Source organism: Rhinopithecus bieti, unplaced genomic scaffold (genome assembly GCF_001698545.2).
Source record: "Rhinopithecus bieti isolate Rb0 unplaced genomic scaffold, ASM169854v2 scaffold_56806, whole genome shotgun sequence".
Taxonomy (NCBI): Eukaryota; Metazoa; Chordata; class Mammalia; order Primates; family Cercopithecidae; genus Rhinopithecus; species Rhinopithecus bieti.
Window position 1 is genome coordinate 1,505,750 of NW_016823424.1, and position 16,629 is coordinate 1,522,378.

A 16,629-nucleotide genomic window follows, 5' to 3' on the forward strand; every position below is an offset into this window, starting at 1 on the left:
CCCAGAGTTGCCTAAAGTGGCACTGTCTCTGAACCCTAGAGAGCAGATAAAGATTGCCTGGGATGAAAACTTCACAGCTAAACCAAACTCTGGCAACTCTACAGAGTAAAGGAAAGAAAGACACTCTCTGAAATCGTATTTTTGCTTAGCACACCATTTCTCCATAATAGAGGAGAGAGAACAGACATGGACAGAAATGGTGCCTCTGAAGCCAAAGCTCAAGTTAAACCATGCATGAGAGTGAAAAACTGAGAACAGAAACTCAGAGCAGGTATCTGAACCTGGTCATGAGACAGTGCCTGCAGAGTTAAAGAAATGCAAGTTGGACTTAAAAGGTTCCCGCATTCCCAGTCCAGGTGGAACTGATAGGCTGTAGCTGCCTGCAGTATGTCCAGCATCAGAAGTACTGGTGAGAAAGGACTCTAGAATTTCCTTTTTATGAATACAGAGAGGAAAACGAGATTAAGACCCTCTTACACCAACTCCTACAACAACAGCTAACACAAGAACTGAAGACAAAGAGGCGAGATCCCAGAATTAATGTTCACTGCTACTCTGAGCAAAAATTGAACAGTAAACAACAAAGATTTCAAAATTATAAAGAGCCACTTCAGTATTCTGCATTTAACCTTCAAAAATGAAGATGACCTAAAGCACCACGAACTGAGAATTCCATTCCACCTCAACACCCTGTACTCCTCAGTTATTATGAGAACAGACTGCAACCCAATTCAACTCATGTTAGAAAATGCAACAAGCAGCTTCAACAGGACATGCTGGAAGAAGCAGCACGTCTCATCGTTTACTGATTCATATTTTGGTAGCAAGGTTACAATTAGCTCACCGGTGGAGAATAAACCTATTTATAACACAGCAGTCCACCTGAAAGACATAATCATCTAAAAAGATTCTTAGAGGAAAATAAAGTGCAGGTTCTTCCTGTACTGATTGCAGATTTCCAAGGTCCTTTTGGATAAAGTCCTCAGTCTAACCTTCCTGTGTTCACAGTCACCATTCTGGCCACTTCTCAGCCTCCATGTTCTTATGTAACATTTACATAGTGCCATAAACATACCCAGAGTTGCGTAAGAATTAAAACGTTGCCAAACCAATAAAGCCTAAAGCAGGTCACTCCCTCCAGACTGTCTTTGATTAGCACAGGTATGCTGCCTAGTCGACGATGTAAGAGCCTGCCAGAGACAGAAATTAACTTGAGGAAATCTGAAAGGGGTCTACAAAAAAGCACAAAAAGAAATTAACCACACTGTGACATGCTGTACGTCTATCAATCACAGAGTATGTTTTTCTGCTCCATAAGATAAAAAAGTAACCCAGCATTGCTTATTCACTGAAGTCAGAAACGGTGTCTAAAAATACCTCCCCACCAACTGGCTATCAGTAAGTCAGACTCACAAATGTCCCAATAAGAGTGACACAAAATATTTCCTTATTTTACAGAGGGAAAACTGAGCCAGTCACAGAAAGGTTAAGTTACTTGTTCAAGGACAACTTGTAAGAGAGCTAAGTTCTAGGGCTGAAAACCAGCCTCCTCCCTCCATCTGGCTTTAACCTTTAACCAGAGTAGCCATTTTAATATGTTTTATCACATCTGTTCCAGGAGCTGTTTAAACAAAACTAATCAGAGGTCCTCTACAAGACTGCACTTCCACTGTACTTAAAATCCATGTCCACTCAACAAAATTACAAGGGTTAGCTTGAAATTAGATTTTTAGTCCGCTCACAGAATTTCAAAATGTTCCTAAGAGAATGTCAAATATCTCTCTTGTTGCTTTTGTCTTAAGAAATGAATGTCATGTTCTCCTGCTACTAACTCAATTTTACATTTTTAAATGTGAAAATTCCAAAGCCAGGCCTTAAAACATGTACACCTATCAAACGGATGCTATTTCTAACTGAAACTCATTCTCCTTATCACTGGCCTTTTACTAAGTCCTAGTTAATTCATTAACAGAAATGCCTATCCCTTACTGCCCTCACATCATGTCCAAGTATCAGGCATCTTCAGGCATCAGAGCTGCCTGGCTCTGTCACTCCTCCAGCCCACGTAGGGGAGCACTATATAGGAAATGCAGGGGAGGGGAAAAAAATCAACTTCTTGTTATCCCACAGCCTCTATTTTCCCAGAACTGACGTTTTACTTTAAGCCTTTTGCAGCAGTGGTCTCCATAGCATGCACTACTGGCAACTATACGTGTCCCGGAAAAAACTGTAGTGTCTGGCCAAGAAGTTTAAAGGCCCTGGAGAATGTTTGCTGGACACACAACCTAATTTCCAATTTACCAAAAAAAGAAACGAACTCCGTATTTTACCCACCCACCTTAACCCCCACAAACATCCATTTTAGGAAGATTACAAAAAAATGAACTCTGCCCCAATCAGAACCAATTGGATTATCAAACATTCTTAACCAGGCTCACAACCAGAAAAACCCCACAAACACGGTATCAAATCAGCAGGGAAATGACTGTTAAAAATCCTGGATATATTAGGGGCAGGATAAAATTCCTATATGAGGAATTTAAAGATTTATACATACACAAATAACATGACAAACCTAGAGGTTCAATCTCCCCCCCTTTTTTTTTTTTTACTACCCAGTAGAGAACATTATGTTACACATTCCAAAAAACGGTCCTTAATAAGGCCCGATGAACATCCTTATTCATGCAAATCATTATCTCACCACAAATGTCAAGCTCGGTTCATACACCTTCACCATGTTTCTCAAACCCCTCAGCCACAGAGCAGTGAGGCCGAAGAACACACACGAGGTGCTTAGCAGAAGCATCAGCCCGTGAACAAAGACCCCGCTGCACAGGCTCCACCACTGGGAACAAATACCAAAGCCGGAGATAATGAACTTGTTTTTGAGACTCCAAAGTGGCATGGTGTCTTTTCTTGACTGTCTGGTTTATTAAAGACGACTGAACCCACCTGAGAATCATTATTTTTAGGGGAGAAGAGAGCCACAGAACACACTTGATCTCCCATTGCTGGAAGGTTAGGGGCTGCTGAGAAGTCAAAGCAGCAGGCTTTGTACATTGGGAGCGAATACAATCCCGATCATCTCTCCCAGATCCATCTGTCGGTCAATAATCGCTTCAATATAACTGCCAAATATAACCTTCATCTACTACCTCAAGGCCAAAACACATTCGTCAGGACTGTCTTAAATGAAATATTTTAGGGTTTCATCTGCTTTTCTCAGCCCCCAAAGCCTCAAAAACAACACAGCCAGCGGAGTGTCCCGCAAAAAGGTACCCGCTTCTACAGAGGGGAGAGTGGGGGTGGTATAAGGCGAGGCGCAGACTGTGGGGATCGGAAGGTAAGGGGTGTGTGAGGGTGGGCGGGCTGGGAAGAGGCATCGTGTAGGAAGGTAAATAAGTACTGACCAAGGGCCGGGGATACAGTCCGGTGGTGGGATCTTTAAATAATCTTGGGGGGTTGGAGACACGTTCTAAGATTTCACCTGAAAGGCATCCACAAAGTGATTAACTGAATGGGCCCCCCGGAGTAGGGTGGGGGAAGCGAGGAGGAAAGCAAATACACCTAGATTCAGATCAACCCTTGGGGAACTCGGTTCCATAGGGTTAGGGATTCCAAAGCTAGGCTCCAAAAAGGTTTAGGGGCCTGTTCGTCCCACTTCCTCCAAATAGCCTCCACGGGGCATGTGTGCCGGAGGGCGGAGGGGAGGATTGCCCCACTGAACTCAGGGGATTGAGTGAAGGGGAAATGTGACTCCCTTTCCCAGAACATTAGGGAGGCAGGGGAGGGAGGGGAAGAAACACGCCAAGTGCAGGACCTGAAGGAAAGGTTAGAGACCCCTTCCCCTGCAGTCTTGAGGTGCGCCGGCTCTCAACATCAGGATCCCTCGGAGAGGCTAAGACCCCACCGCCCGAACCCCACAATCTTGGCGGGAGAAAGACGCCCCCAAGGAGCATCTGAAGGGAGGGAAGAAAGCCCCCCGCCCCTGGACACGGTGAAGGACAGAAACCATGGACCTCCAAATCTTGAGGCTGGAGGCTCAGGCTCCCTTCTATGGAACATGAGGGCGCTGGGAGCGCGACCCCCGAGAGCTGCCCGAATCCAGTTCCGCCTGGAACAGGGCTCAGGTCCCAAGGGGCCCGGCGTGAGCTCCGCCGCCGAAGGGCAGCCGCGCCTCCGAGGTCTGGGAAGCTGACTGGGGATCACCCCGACTCCTCCGCGCCCCCCACCCGGCCATATTGTGCGCGTGGGGAGGGGGCGCGCTGTATCCCAGCGGCCGCGGCTCGAGGCCTCGCCCTCGCCCAGCCCTCTCCATCCCGGCCCCCGCCCCCCGCCCCAGGACTCCCCTGGATCCCCGGGGCCCGGACCCGCCGCTGCCGGCGAGCAGGAGGACAACAAGGGGAAGAAGGAGGAGGCTCCGGCCGACTCCGCCATAGTAACCGCCGCCGCCGCCGCCGCCGCCGCAGCCCAGCAGCGCCCAGCGCGCGCGCGCGCCCCCGGTGCCTCTCCCTCCTCCCGCTGCCCGGCTCCCGCCTCCCTCTCCTCCGCCCGGCGCCGGCCGTGCACTCCCGGCGGAGCCGGCGGCGAGGCGCCGCGCGCGCGCCCCCCGAAGGGCCGGGGCCGGGGCGCGCGCGGGCGCCCGCCTTAAAGGGGAGTGTCCCTGTTAAAGGGGTGGGCGGGGCTCACGCCTCGGCCAACCTCGCGGATCCGTGCTGAGACCGGCGCGGAGGAGGCCGGAGCCGAACGTGCAGTCTCCTCCCTCTCCTGCACCCCACGCAACGCAGAATTATCTTATCAGAGTCGATCCCCCGCCCCCGTCGAATATTCTACGAATCCCGTGCGTGTTCCAGTTCCTCCATCCCTGCGCCTAGCTTCAAGCCCCCAGCGCGTCCCCTGGGATCATCGCCGCGGTCTCCTAACTGGTTTCCCTGCTTGGTCTTGCCCCCTGCCATCCTCTGGACGCGGCAGCCTGTGTGATGGAATTGCGGCATGCTCCTTTTCAGAACATAGCAAAGCTCTTTACTGATGACAGTATGGGTAAGGGTGCCGTGTCAGGCACTCTGATTGGGCGGGTAGGTAGAACCCTTTTGGTAAACAATTGTCATTATGCATCAAATGCCTTAGAATATTCATATCCATTTACCCAGTATGATCCCCTGTCTTCAAGAAATAATAAGGGGACAGATGTTTATTAAAAATGTTAACTTGTATATTTATTATTGTAAAAAGGTGGAAACTAAGTAGACAATCATAGAAAATGTTAAATTATGGCCCATCCATATGATGAAACATTATTTAGTAATTTAAAATCCTGTCTACAAAAACTTATGACATGAGAAAATGCTTACAAGATAATGTTAAATTAAAATAAAATGCAAAACTGTTCACAGTATTATTCAAATTGTATTGATAATATGTATTTATCGGAAAAAAAGACTGGAAGTATATTTACCCAATAGTAACAGTAGTTATTGCCATATTTTTTTTACTTTTTATTTTACCATTTCAATAATTTTAAATATTTTCAAATAAATGTTACTTTCAAATCTAGAAAAAAAATGCTTAAGAAAGTAAACAAATCACTCCATATCTTTCTGAAAAGAGGTCAGTTTCTTTAGCTTGAGAAAGAACTTGATATAATGGAAAGGGCAGAATTTTTGCAGTCAGGTAATTCTGGATCTGAATTCTGCTTCTTACTAACTAACTGAAAACTTGGGCAAGGTTTGAACCTCTTTAAGCACAATTTCACCATCTGAGATCTAGGGGTGGTAAGGACAGCCAAGAGGTAGGGGGAACAGTTTATTAAATGGAATTCTCACCTTCTAAGTTTCACCAACCTGAAGAACTCCCATTATCATATCCGGAAAAAATAAAGCTGAAAACACACTTGCCAGACACAGTGTACACACAATCACATAAAGTCATGGGGAGGCATTGTCTACAAGTTGGTCAGTGTAGCTGTAAGAGTAAATAACTTATTCTCCTCTCCCTCATCTGCCACAAATAGGCACACCCCACCTAGTCCATCTACGTGGTTTCCAATCCATGCTCTATCCACCCAGCTGTGGTGCACACAGTGCTAGGTTACTGTGTTAGTTTCCTACTACCAAACTGGGTAGCTTAAAATAACAAATGTATTCTCTCACTGTTCTGGAGGCTAGAAATCTGAAACCATGGTGTTGGCAGGGCCATGTGCTCTCTGAATGCTCTAGGGAAGAATCCTTCCTTGCCTCTTCTAGCTTCTGGTGATTCCCAGGATCCTTGGTGGTGTTTGGTTTGTGGAAGCATAACCCCATGTCTTCACATGGTTATCTTCCCTCTATGTCTACATCTCAGTCCACATTTCTCTCTTCTTATAAGGATACCAGTCATTGGATTAGGGCCCACCCTAATCCAGTATGAGTGCAAATGATCTTAATTGGTTACATCTGCTAAGATCCTCCTTCCAAGTAAGATTACATGCACAGGTTCCTGGTAGATACGAATTTTGGGTGGACACTATTCAACCCAGTACAGTCACCAACCCCTGAAGTTAGGAAGGGAAAGTCAGCTCCTCAGGAGCACATCTCTGAAGCCAAGGGGGAAGAAGTGTCTTTCCTTATTCTTTGCTAAGTGCTGCCACTGTGGCTGCGAGGCCAGGGGTCCCAGGGGGGACCTGTGGTTGCTTCACTCCTAGACAATAAAGTCAGCCACACAGCTAAATATACAGATCAGGGAACCAGAATGCTGTCTCTACAGACAAAATGCTGCCTCTGTCAGCTCCATCAACTCACTTGATAGCATTGGACTTTGGGCAAGATACTTTACCTCGCTAAACCTCAATTTACACATCTTGTGAAATGCAGCTAATAATAGTTCTATATCATAGAGATGTTGTTAGTATTGATAAAATATGGTAAAGCGTTTAGCATAATCTCTGACACATAGGAAGTGATCTAAAAAGAATAGCTATCATCATCATTATGAGTTGACCTTCACTACAATCCTAGGAAGTGGTTGAGGCATGTCAGAGTGTGCCCTGATGAAGCAACTGAGACTTAGAGAAGGTAAGTGATTTACCCAGGCTCACATACAATCCATCATTAAAGCCCCGGCCTACTGGTCCTGTGCTTTCTTCAACACCATAGCATCTCCTGCTTTTCTAGGGACTAGTCTTCAGGACCCAGCTGAAGGTGGGAAATGAGGTGGAGCGGGGGAGGGGTGAATAATATGCCTCACACCCCATTTGTGAGAGTTTGGGGCATCTCCAAACTAGAGCTTTCCTAGGTGATGTGTCTACCTTCCTTTTAGGTCCTGCGCTACATAGAGACTGCCTAATTCCTACCTGTGCCGTTCGCTCCTTCCCACAGCCTGGCCGAAGGATGCTTCCTCCTAGCTCTCCTCACCATCCCTGAAGGCCTCAGTAAGTGTCCATTTTTATAAGCCTTCTTTTTTTTTTTCTTTTCTTTTCTTTTTTTTAATTTCTTTTCTTTTCTTTTTTTTTTTTTTTTGAGATGGAGTCTCACTGGGTCACCCTGGCTGGAGTATAGCGGCATGATCTCAGCTCACTGCAACCTCCGCCTCCTGGGCTCAAGCAATTCTTCTGCCTCAGCCTCCCAAGTAGCTGGGACTACAGGCACTTGCCACCATGCCTGGCTAATTTTTGTATTTTTAGTAGAGACAGGGTTTCACCGCATTGGCCAGGCTGGTCTCGAACTCCTGATCTTGTGATCCGCCTGCCTCGGCCTCTCAAAGTGTTGGGATTACAGGCGTGAGGCACCGTGCCTGGCCTTGTAAACCTTCTTAATCTTAGGGCTGGATCCACATCATAGTATGAATTGCTTTTCCCCTCTGCTCTCTTTGTCATGAGAGTCCCTAGAGCTAGCAGGAGCCACTTCTCTAGGAGAAAGTCTTACACCTTAGTCCCACTGACTAGAGTGACAAGTCAGTGTGACAGCTGCCACATTGGTCACAACGCACAGAAACACCACTACCTAGGGGATCATTTGCCTTGCTGAGCATCAGGGTCATTCATTCCAAGAAGGCAATAGCTCATCTTCACTCATCCATACCACAAGCACTTACTGAGCACCTACAGTATACCAGTCACAACATATGGACGTGGATAAGTCATAGTCCTTGCCTTCATGGAACTTAAAATCTAATAGAGAAAAGCATGATAAAAAGAGCAGCAACAGGTTATCTCTGCGAGGACACAAGCCTGTAAAGAGCCAATGGAGGCCACTCAGGGGACACGAATGATTCAGCTGTGAGGGGACAGGCTGAGGAGTTGAGAAAGGTTTCACAAAGAGACAGGCTACGCTGATTCTTGGAAGATCAAAGAGTCCTCCCCAGATAGGCCTGTGTCGGGAGGGCAGGAGATGGCAGGAGACTGTTTTGCCTGGCGTTTAGAACTGTGAGCAGCCTAGCGGCACACCCAGGAAGATGCAGGTTGAAGATGGTAGAGAGTGGAAAGGTAATGTTGGTGAGCTAGGCAGACGTGGAAGTCTACTTGGAAATGGAGCACACTGGATCGGGAGTCTAATAAGAGACCTTCTTCAGTACACTTGAACCTCTAAGTGTAAATTGATAATGTTTGTGTTTTAGGAAAGGCTAAACTGATCATATTTGTAAACTGATCATATTGTGTTTTAGGAAGATCACTTTGCTGAACCAAGTGAATTTGAACTTTTTATAGAGGCTGGTTGGAGGAGGACAAGAATGGTTGTAAGGAAACCAAAGAGGAGGCAAAGCCCGTAGCCCGGGCAAGATAGGAGGTGGACCCGACCCCAGGCAGCCACAATGTGAAGGTGGAAAAGAGAAACAGATTCAAGAGTTCAAAGAGGTAGAAATGACAAGATTGATTAGATACGGGAAATGAGGAAAGGGGATGGCCCCATATGACTCCAGGATAATCTTAGGTGACTAGCTGCCTGGCAGTTTCATTCAGCAGACTAGAATGGGCAGGTTTGGGAAAAAGAAAATGAGTTCCTTGGCTGGGCACGGTGACTCGCACCTGTAACCCCAGCGCTTTGGGAGGCCAAGGCAGGTGGATCATCTGAGGTCAGGAGTTCAAGACCAGCCTGGCCAACATGGCGAAACCCCTAAAAATACAAAAATTAGCTGGGCATGGTCGTGGGCACCTATAATCCCAGCTACTCGGGAGGCTGAGGCGGGAGAATCACTTGAACTCAGGATGCAGAGGTTGCAGTGAGCTGAGATTGCACCACTGCACTCCAGCCTAGGCAACAAAGACTCCGTCTCCAAAAAATTAAAAAATTTAAAAATGTAAAAAATGAGTTCCTTGTCAGGCATACTGAGTTTGAAGGTACCTGGAGCCACAGAGATGTGGATTTGGAAGTTAGCAGCATATCATAGTTATTCAAACAGCTCAAGGGAGCAAGAGAATCTGGAAATACAGCAATACCAGGAGAAAGGAAGACAGAAGGAACAGTGATGGAAGTAGGAAGAGAACCTGGGAAAAATAGAATAATAGAAACCAAGGCAAGAGAAGCTTTCAAGAGGTCCATAGTTTGTAATGTTGAGAAGAGGTCAAGTAAGATGAGGAACAAGTCTCTTAGGGTTTTGGTAACTTCTGATTGGTGACGTTTGCCTGAGCAGGCTCAGTGGAGGATGGGGTGAAGGCCTAACTTCAGGAGGCTACAAGTGGGGGTGAAGGCTTAGAAACACTGAGTATCATCGATTATTTCAAATAACTTGGCTATGATGGGAGGGGGAAATTTGGATTTCCTTTGGAATGGTAAACCAGGTTCCTTGAGCAAATCTTCTGCTGAAAACAACTCAAAATGCTCAGTAAACTAGCAAGAAAGTGAATACTCAAGTGAAAAACTAAAAATCAAAGAGGAAAGCTGATCACCAAAGCTGGCTTTTCTGTTCAGAGCCTTTGCATACGGGCGAGCTTGAACTTTGGTTTTCACAGGCAAGCAGGATATAGGGGACAGGAGACAGAGCTCAAGCTCATCCAAAGTGGGGTGTCTAATAACAGATCCTGTGCACAAGGCTGTGACCCACAAAGGGTAATACACTTCATCTAAGGAAGTACTAGAAATAATTCACTCCTCAGACTGGGCATGGTGGCTCACACCTGTAATCTCAGCACTGTGGGAGGCCAAGGCAGGTGGATCACCTGAGGTCAGGAGTTCGACACCAGCGTGGCCAACATGACGAAACCCCGTCTCTACCAAAAAAAAAAAAAAAAAAAAAAAAAAATACAAAAATTGGCCAGGCGTGGTGGCGTGTGGCTGTAGTCCCAGCTGCTGGGGAAACTGAGGCAGGAGAATCACTTGAACCTGGGAGGTGGAAGTTGCAGTGAGCTGAAATCGCACCATTGCACTCCAGCCTGGGCAACAAGAGCAAAACTCTGTCTCAAAAAAAAAAAAAGAAAAGAAAAAAGAAAAAGAAATAATTCACTCCTCCAGGAGACTGCAAGGAAAACTGTCTGACTTAAACCTTGGCTCTTGAGATCGCACCACTGCACTCCAGCCTGGGCGACAGAGTGAGACTCTGTCTCAAAAGAAAACAAAAAACAAAACCTTGGCTCTGAGTGAGAATGGGAGAAAATATCCCCTGAGAATTCATAACGGCAAGCTGGCCTTCATGATATGATTTTATTCAAAATTCACCCAATCTAGGCCGTCTGAAAAACTACACACTATTTAGATTCAAGTGGTCTGAGGCCCGTTGTACTTCCTGGTAGTACGTGGAAGAAATAAGAGCAAATCATCTGTAGAGGAACCCAAATTCAATTCAGGCTACAGGGAATTCTCACAGACCAAATTTTAAGAGAAATAATCTACATAGACAAAAGTCCAAAATAGGCCCAAGAGAAAAATAACAGTCAACTTAAAATTGTATACTCAAAGAAATGGCTTTAAAGATCAAGGGCTAAATAAAAAATATATGTTATGTATGAATTCATGCATACTTTACTAACAGGTATTCACTAATAGAAGAGAAACAGAGTGTATAACTTATAGGTTAAGAGAATAAAGAAATAGAATTATACAAAATAATCAAAAGGAACTGATAAAGGAAATAAAAGGACAATATAGGTTGAGCATTCCTAATCCAAAAATCCACAATCCAAAATGCTCCAAAATCTGAAACCTTCTGAGCACTGACATGATGCTCAAAGGAAATGCTCATTGCAGCATTTCAGATTTTTTATTTTTGGATTATGAATGCTTAACAGGTGAGTACCATGCAAATATTTCAAAATCTTAAAAACTCTGAAATCCAAACACTCTGGTCTCAAGACAAGTGATACTGAATCTATGGTAAAGTGGGATAAATAGAAAGAAGAAAATAAGATGGTAAAAATAAATCCAAATATATCTGTGATAACAATAAATGTAAATGGACTAAATAATCCAATTTATTGGATTATTTGGATAATGGACGAGAGAAAAAGAAAAGGGGATTTCAGAAGGATACACAAGGTGAAGGGAGTGTTTACTCCCTTTTGTTGTTTTAGTAAGAACAGAAAGACTGCAGCTTAGACTGCAATAAAAGAGCCAAGAAGAGTTCAAAGATACAGGAAGAAGAAGTAGTAAGTAATCGAGCCAGTACCCAGGGTAGATGAGAAGCACAGGATAAAGATCCAGAGGTACAGTGATTAGCCTTGGCCTGGAGGAGATTGCTAGAGCTGAAGGAATGAGGTAAACCAAGAGAAAGTTTATAGGCGTGAAGGGTCATCCTGATGTTCTCAGTCAGGCCCTCTGTTTTGGTACAGTATGCTAAGGGGGCATGGTGGCATATGATGGTAGATGTGCTTGAGGAAGGTGGTAAGGATTTATAAAAAGCCACTGTGGAGAATGGGTGTGGTGTCCAGGAACATAGAAAAGCAGAAAGGGATTGTCAGAGTGGTACTGGGGCCCAGGCAGGATTACAGAACATAAAGTTAAGGTCATAACAAGCCTCTACCATTTCCTTGGGAAATGCTTAGCAGTCCAGGCTGGGAGCAGAAGAGGGGCCATTTGGAGGTTGAAGGTGTAGGGGTGGGGCCATAGCAGCTGGTGAAGGGACAAATGAGCCAGGATGGTGAGGGAAGCAGAGGGAGGGCAGGTTAGGCAATGGAAAGAACTTGGATGGGATATGCCTGGTGGCTGAGGATGGGGGCTAATTAGAGGGATTGCTCTGGGCCCGAGAAGCCCAGAGGCCAGAGTCAATGTTAGGGTCTTGCTGTGGTCAGCAGCCTGTAGTCTGTGCTTAGCAGTCCCATGAGATGGTGCGGAGCTGTGATGTACTTGGAGAAAACCCTCCCAGGCTTTAAGGTATTGCTCACTTTCTACTCCAGAGGCAACTGCATGATTTTTAGAAGCAAGCCTTCTTTTGTTCTTTTAACCCTCACACTGACCTCATTCTCTCCCTACCCCATCCATCCCCCAGTGCCTCCTTGGAAATAGGCCCTGTGCCCTCAGCCTTGATGATTAATACATCAGTTTCTATCTATCTGGAATGCCCAGTGGCCAAACAGGATTGCTCTCCTGATCATTTTCCTTTTGTTGTGGACCTCACAGCTTTTGCCTATCTGGCTGGTCCCCTCCTGCGATGCTACAGTCCAGAACCTTACACAACACATCTCTGGGACTACTGGTGCTGTAACTTCCCTGCCTCCTGGTCACCCTCCTTCCAGTCTACAAGGCACCCTGCGACATAACTATATTCTAAGAAAGCCTCCTTCATTTTGTCTGTCATCTGCCTTCTTCAGAATCCACAGGCTCCCTATGGCCAAGCCAAAAGCATGGCTTTCTAAACTAAGAGGGGATCTGAGAAATGATTCAGCTGGACTCCCTTGTTTCACAGATGAAGAATCTGACTCTCAGAAAAGATACATGACTTGCCCAGGACGGAGCCAAAACTGTAGTGAGGCCTCTACGTGATGAGAACTTACTATCCATCCTAACTCTCCTGCACATCACAATACATGCACAGACTGCATGTGCATGCTTAACTTCTCTGACCTTTGGGTTCCTCATCTGTATAACATGGGAATAATAATCTTTAATTTGGGGAAAATGTTGTGAGAATAGAATGAAACTGTTGTTTATCAATTGCTAAAGGCTGTAGAGAACATTGACTCCTGAGAACTTGACACAGATTATTTACTCAATCTTCACAGCAACCACATGAGAGTAGTATTATTCACCCCATAGTAGAGACAAGGAACTGAGGCATAGAGGGATTAAGTAATTTGCCCAAGGTCACCTGGCTCACCTCCATCCTGACAGCTCCTCTTTTGCCCTGGCTTCCCCCATCCACCCCTTCACACACACACACTACACAACCAAGTGCCTCGTGTAGTTTTCCTCCTATCTGGATCACCAGAGTCTGTCGCTGTCACCTGCTACACCCACTTCTCCTAGGGGAGTTTGCATGGTCTGCCCTCTGGCCATAGGTGATCGCACCAGGGCTGGGCATTGAACCAAGGGAAAGCAAGAAATAAACTGGTTGAGCCATGCAAGTCCTTTCTCATGAGCATTTGAACTAAGGAGTTATGAAAACCAAGTTACTTAGGTGGTGGCGGGCAATGGAGACTAGCTGGACGCTACCGTGGGCCAGGGTGAGCCAGGAGAGGAGAGTGGAGCAGAGGCCCAGGGAAAGGAGAGACCAGAGACCCCTGGTGTTTACCCCAAGTGTGCTGGGAATGTGTCCATGCACACACACCCTCTGGCCTCGCCCACTCTAACAGAGTCCCCAACATACAACCAGCCCAGCATCTTCTCAGATCCCATGAGATCTGACTGTATTTTCCACTGCTGAGTTCTCTGAGATTCCCATCTATCTTCCCAGGAAATCCTGTTTTCGCTTCCACTGGTTTGAGCATGTTTGTCCTCATAGCCTGTGAGCCCTGGCTACAACATCAGCTCAAGTAATTCGACCAGCTCAGGGCCTGACTCCTCTGGGAAGCCTTCTGCCTACCTCTCTGTGTTCGTCTCATCTTCCCCAGAGAGATCCCAAACCCTACCACAGCGGCGGTCACTTCCCTTTCCTTCTCAACATCCAGCACGTACTTGTGGATTGGCCACATCTTCTAAGTTTGCAGTGCCCGTTTCCAATTTTGCCCTTTGAAATTGTACTGTCCTTATGGTTACCACTTAATGTTCTAGCAAATCCATGTATCCATCCATCATCTATTTATTCTTGGAACATGTATTTAGTGTCTGTGTCAGGCAGTGGGCTAGGCCCTGGGAATGATGAGGATAAAGTTCTTAGTTTTTGGACCATAGGAGTTCACAGTCCAGGAGGGAAATCCAGCTTCCCCTTGCCAAACTGGTCACACCAACATAGCCTTTGCTTTCATGATCCCAGCTACACATAAACACATACTCCAGACATGACTATTAGCCTTGTCACGTTGTCACACACACCCAAAAACAGGCTCTATCTTGTTTTCTCCTCCCTGTTCCCCTTCTTCACACTGAGTGCCACCCCTGTTTCCTGCCTGGTCTCTCACTGCTCTCAGCTCTGGAAGATGCCCTGAAGTCCTCGCTCCACCCTCTACTCTCCCTCCTTTTTGATCCTCATTCTGTGGTATGGGAATTGACACTATAGTCTAAATGTGTGTGTGTGTGTGCGTGTGCATGCATGTGTGTGTGTGTGTGTGCGCGCGCGGGCCTTTATGCTATTTTAAGACCCCAGCACTTTGCAAAAACCTGATGGAGAATCCTGCCAAAGCCCAAGGGTGGGGGAGGGGAGGCTGGGCAATCTGAGCCTGGGGCAGACTGGGCGTCTGGGGAGCCAGGTTAGCAGCTGCCAGCTGCAAAGCCTGGGCTCAAACCACCGCCGTCGACTGCTGGTTTCCTGGCCCGCGCCAGCCCAGCCTGACCCGATCCGTCCACCTCCTCTTTGCCATGCCCAAGTCCTCATTCCTCTCCATGGTTTGCTTAGGAGTTTGCACACCAGGCATCATGTAAAATTGTTGTGTTTCTGGAAACACATACACACACAGAGAAGCCTTGAAATTCTTCTTGGAACAGGTCCAGGGATTTATTTATGAAATTCCCAGGGGGTGAGAGAGACAGAAGTCTGGACTTTGCAGACTGAGTGGTGTGCCGTCATCTTATCAACATAACCACCAGCTCTAGTGTGCACTTACTAAATGCCCACTGCGTGCCTGGGCCAGGTGGAGGGGGCTTGTGGGGAGCGCAGGTGCTCAGTACTGCAGGCAGCAGGGATGTCTCCTCTCCCCAGAGTAAAAAAACCAGACACGGTATTGACATATTTTGGGCATGGTCCCCAACTCTGACCTCCCTGCTCTCTCTCCCAGCAGCCCCATCTCCTCACTTCCTTGCTCTCCTTCTCTCTGAGTCTGCAGCCTCTCTCTCTCTTACCCACCCCACGTTGGAGTCCATGCTGTCCTGTGGATGGATGTGTGGGTCTTCCAAAGAAGGGTTTCAAGGGTAACATCTACACCAGGGAGAAACTGTAGTGTGCTCGGTATGCTACTCCAATTCTTTGCAGTCTGGCATGGAGAAGAAATGGGGTTTATGTGCAGGCGTGGCAGGGTCTGTGGAGGCTGGAGAAAGCTGGGGTGTCCAAGCCTCTTAAGATAATTTCCATTTCCTCCCCCCAAGGACTTTAGGTGGATGCTTCACTGGAAACTAGATGGTCCCCAGTCTGGTCAGACTGATGATGTTGGGGATAGAACCTTTGCTCTGCTTCCAGGAATCAAATGTGTAGAGCTTTCTGCAGCAAGACAGGTCAACAGGTCTCTTCCCCTTATCTAACCCACCATCTCCAGGAGAACCTGGCAGGACTTGAGGCTTCTGTTGCCTCTCTTTCATTCAGTAGGGGTGGGAAGGGGTGGATCTGAATGTGTCTTTAGTTTCCCATGTACATCCTACCTTTGAGGGGCAGTCATATGATCAATATCTGTGGAATGACTGATCTTATGCAAATGTGATTTTAGAGGTAAGCTCCCAGTGGAAAATATGGACTAGTCTATCAGAGATAAGATAGAAAGACATAGACAGAGGGCCACTGCACTTACCACAGGAAATGGGGGACTTTTAAAAATCAAAGGTGGCTGGGCGCAGTGGCTCACATCTGTAATCCAAACACTTTGGGAGGCCGAGGTGGGCAGATCACTTGAGGTCAGGGGTTCGAGACCAGCCTGGCCAACATGGTGAAACCCCGTCTGTACTAAAAATACAAAAATTAGCCGGACATGGTGGCGGGCACCTGTAATCCCAGCTACTTGGGAGGCTGAGGCAGGAGAATCACTTGAACATCAGGAGGCAGAGGTGGCAGTGAGCCGAGATCGCTCCACTGCACTCCAGCCTAGGGGACGGAGCAAGACTCCGTCTCAAAAAAAAAAAAAAAAAAAAAAAAAAAAAAAAAAAAAAATCAAAGGCCACCGTCTAGAAAATAATCAAGTCAGGGGAAAGGTAATGCAATACATTAAGTAAAAAATTAACAGTGGAGCCTGAGCAACATAGTGAGATCCTGACCCTACCAAAAAACATTGAAAACTTAGCCAGGCATGGTGCTGTGTGCCTGTAGTCCCAGCTACTCAGGAGGCTGAGGCAGGAGGATCACTTGAGCCAAGGAATTTGAGGCTGCAGTGAGCTGTGATCATGTCACTGTACTCCAGCCTGGGTGACAGAGCGGGATTCTCTCAAA

The 16,629-nt window shown here is 46.6% G+C and overlaps 1 protein-coding gene and 1 long non-coding RNA gene across 2 annotated transcripts in view; one reads left to right on the top strand and one right to left on the bottom strand.

Annotated features, from left to right (window-relative positions):
* Positions 1-4,541, bottom strand: part of ACVR1B (activin A receptor type 1B) — a 44,874-nt gene extending 40,333 nt beyond the window's left edge. Inside the window, exon 1 of the mRNA XM_017861549.1 lies at positions 4,352-4,541. The gene's annotated coding sequence lies outside the window, so the exon portion shown is untranslated. The remainder of the gene's footprint in view (positions 1-4,351) is intronic.
* A 169-nt stretch (positions 4,542-4,710) lies between these two features.
* LOC108521533 (uncharacterized) overlaps positions 4,711-16,629 on the top strand; it is a 21,398-nt gene continuing 9,479 nt past the window's right edge. The window contains exons 1-2 of the long non-coding RNA XR_001883216.1: positions 4,711-5,078; positions 7,297-7,408. This is a non-coding gene — a long non-coding RNA (uncharacterized LOC108521533). The remainder of the gene's footprint in view (positions 5,079-7,296; positions 7,409-16,629) is intronic.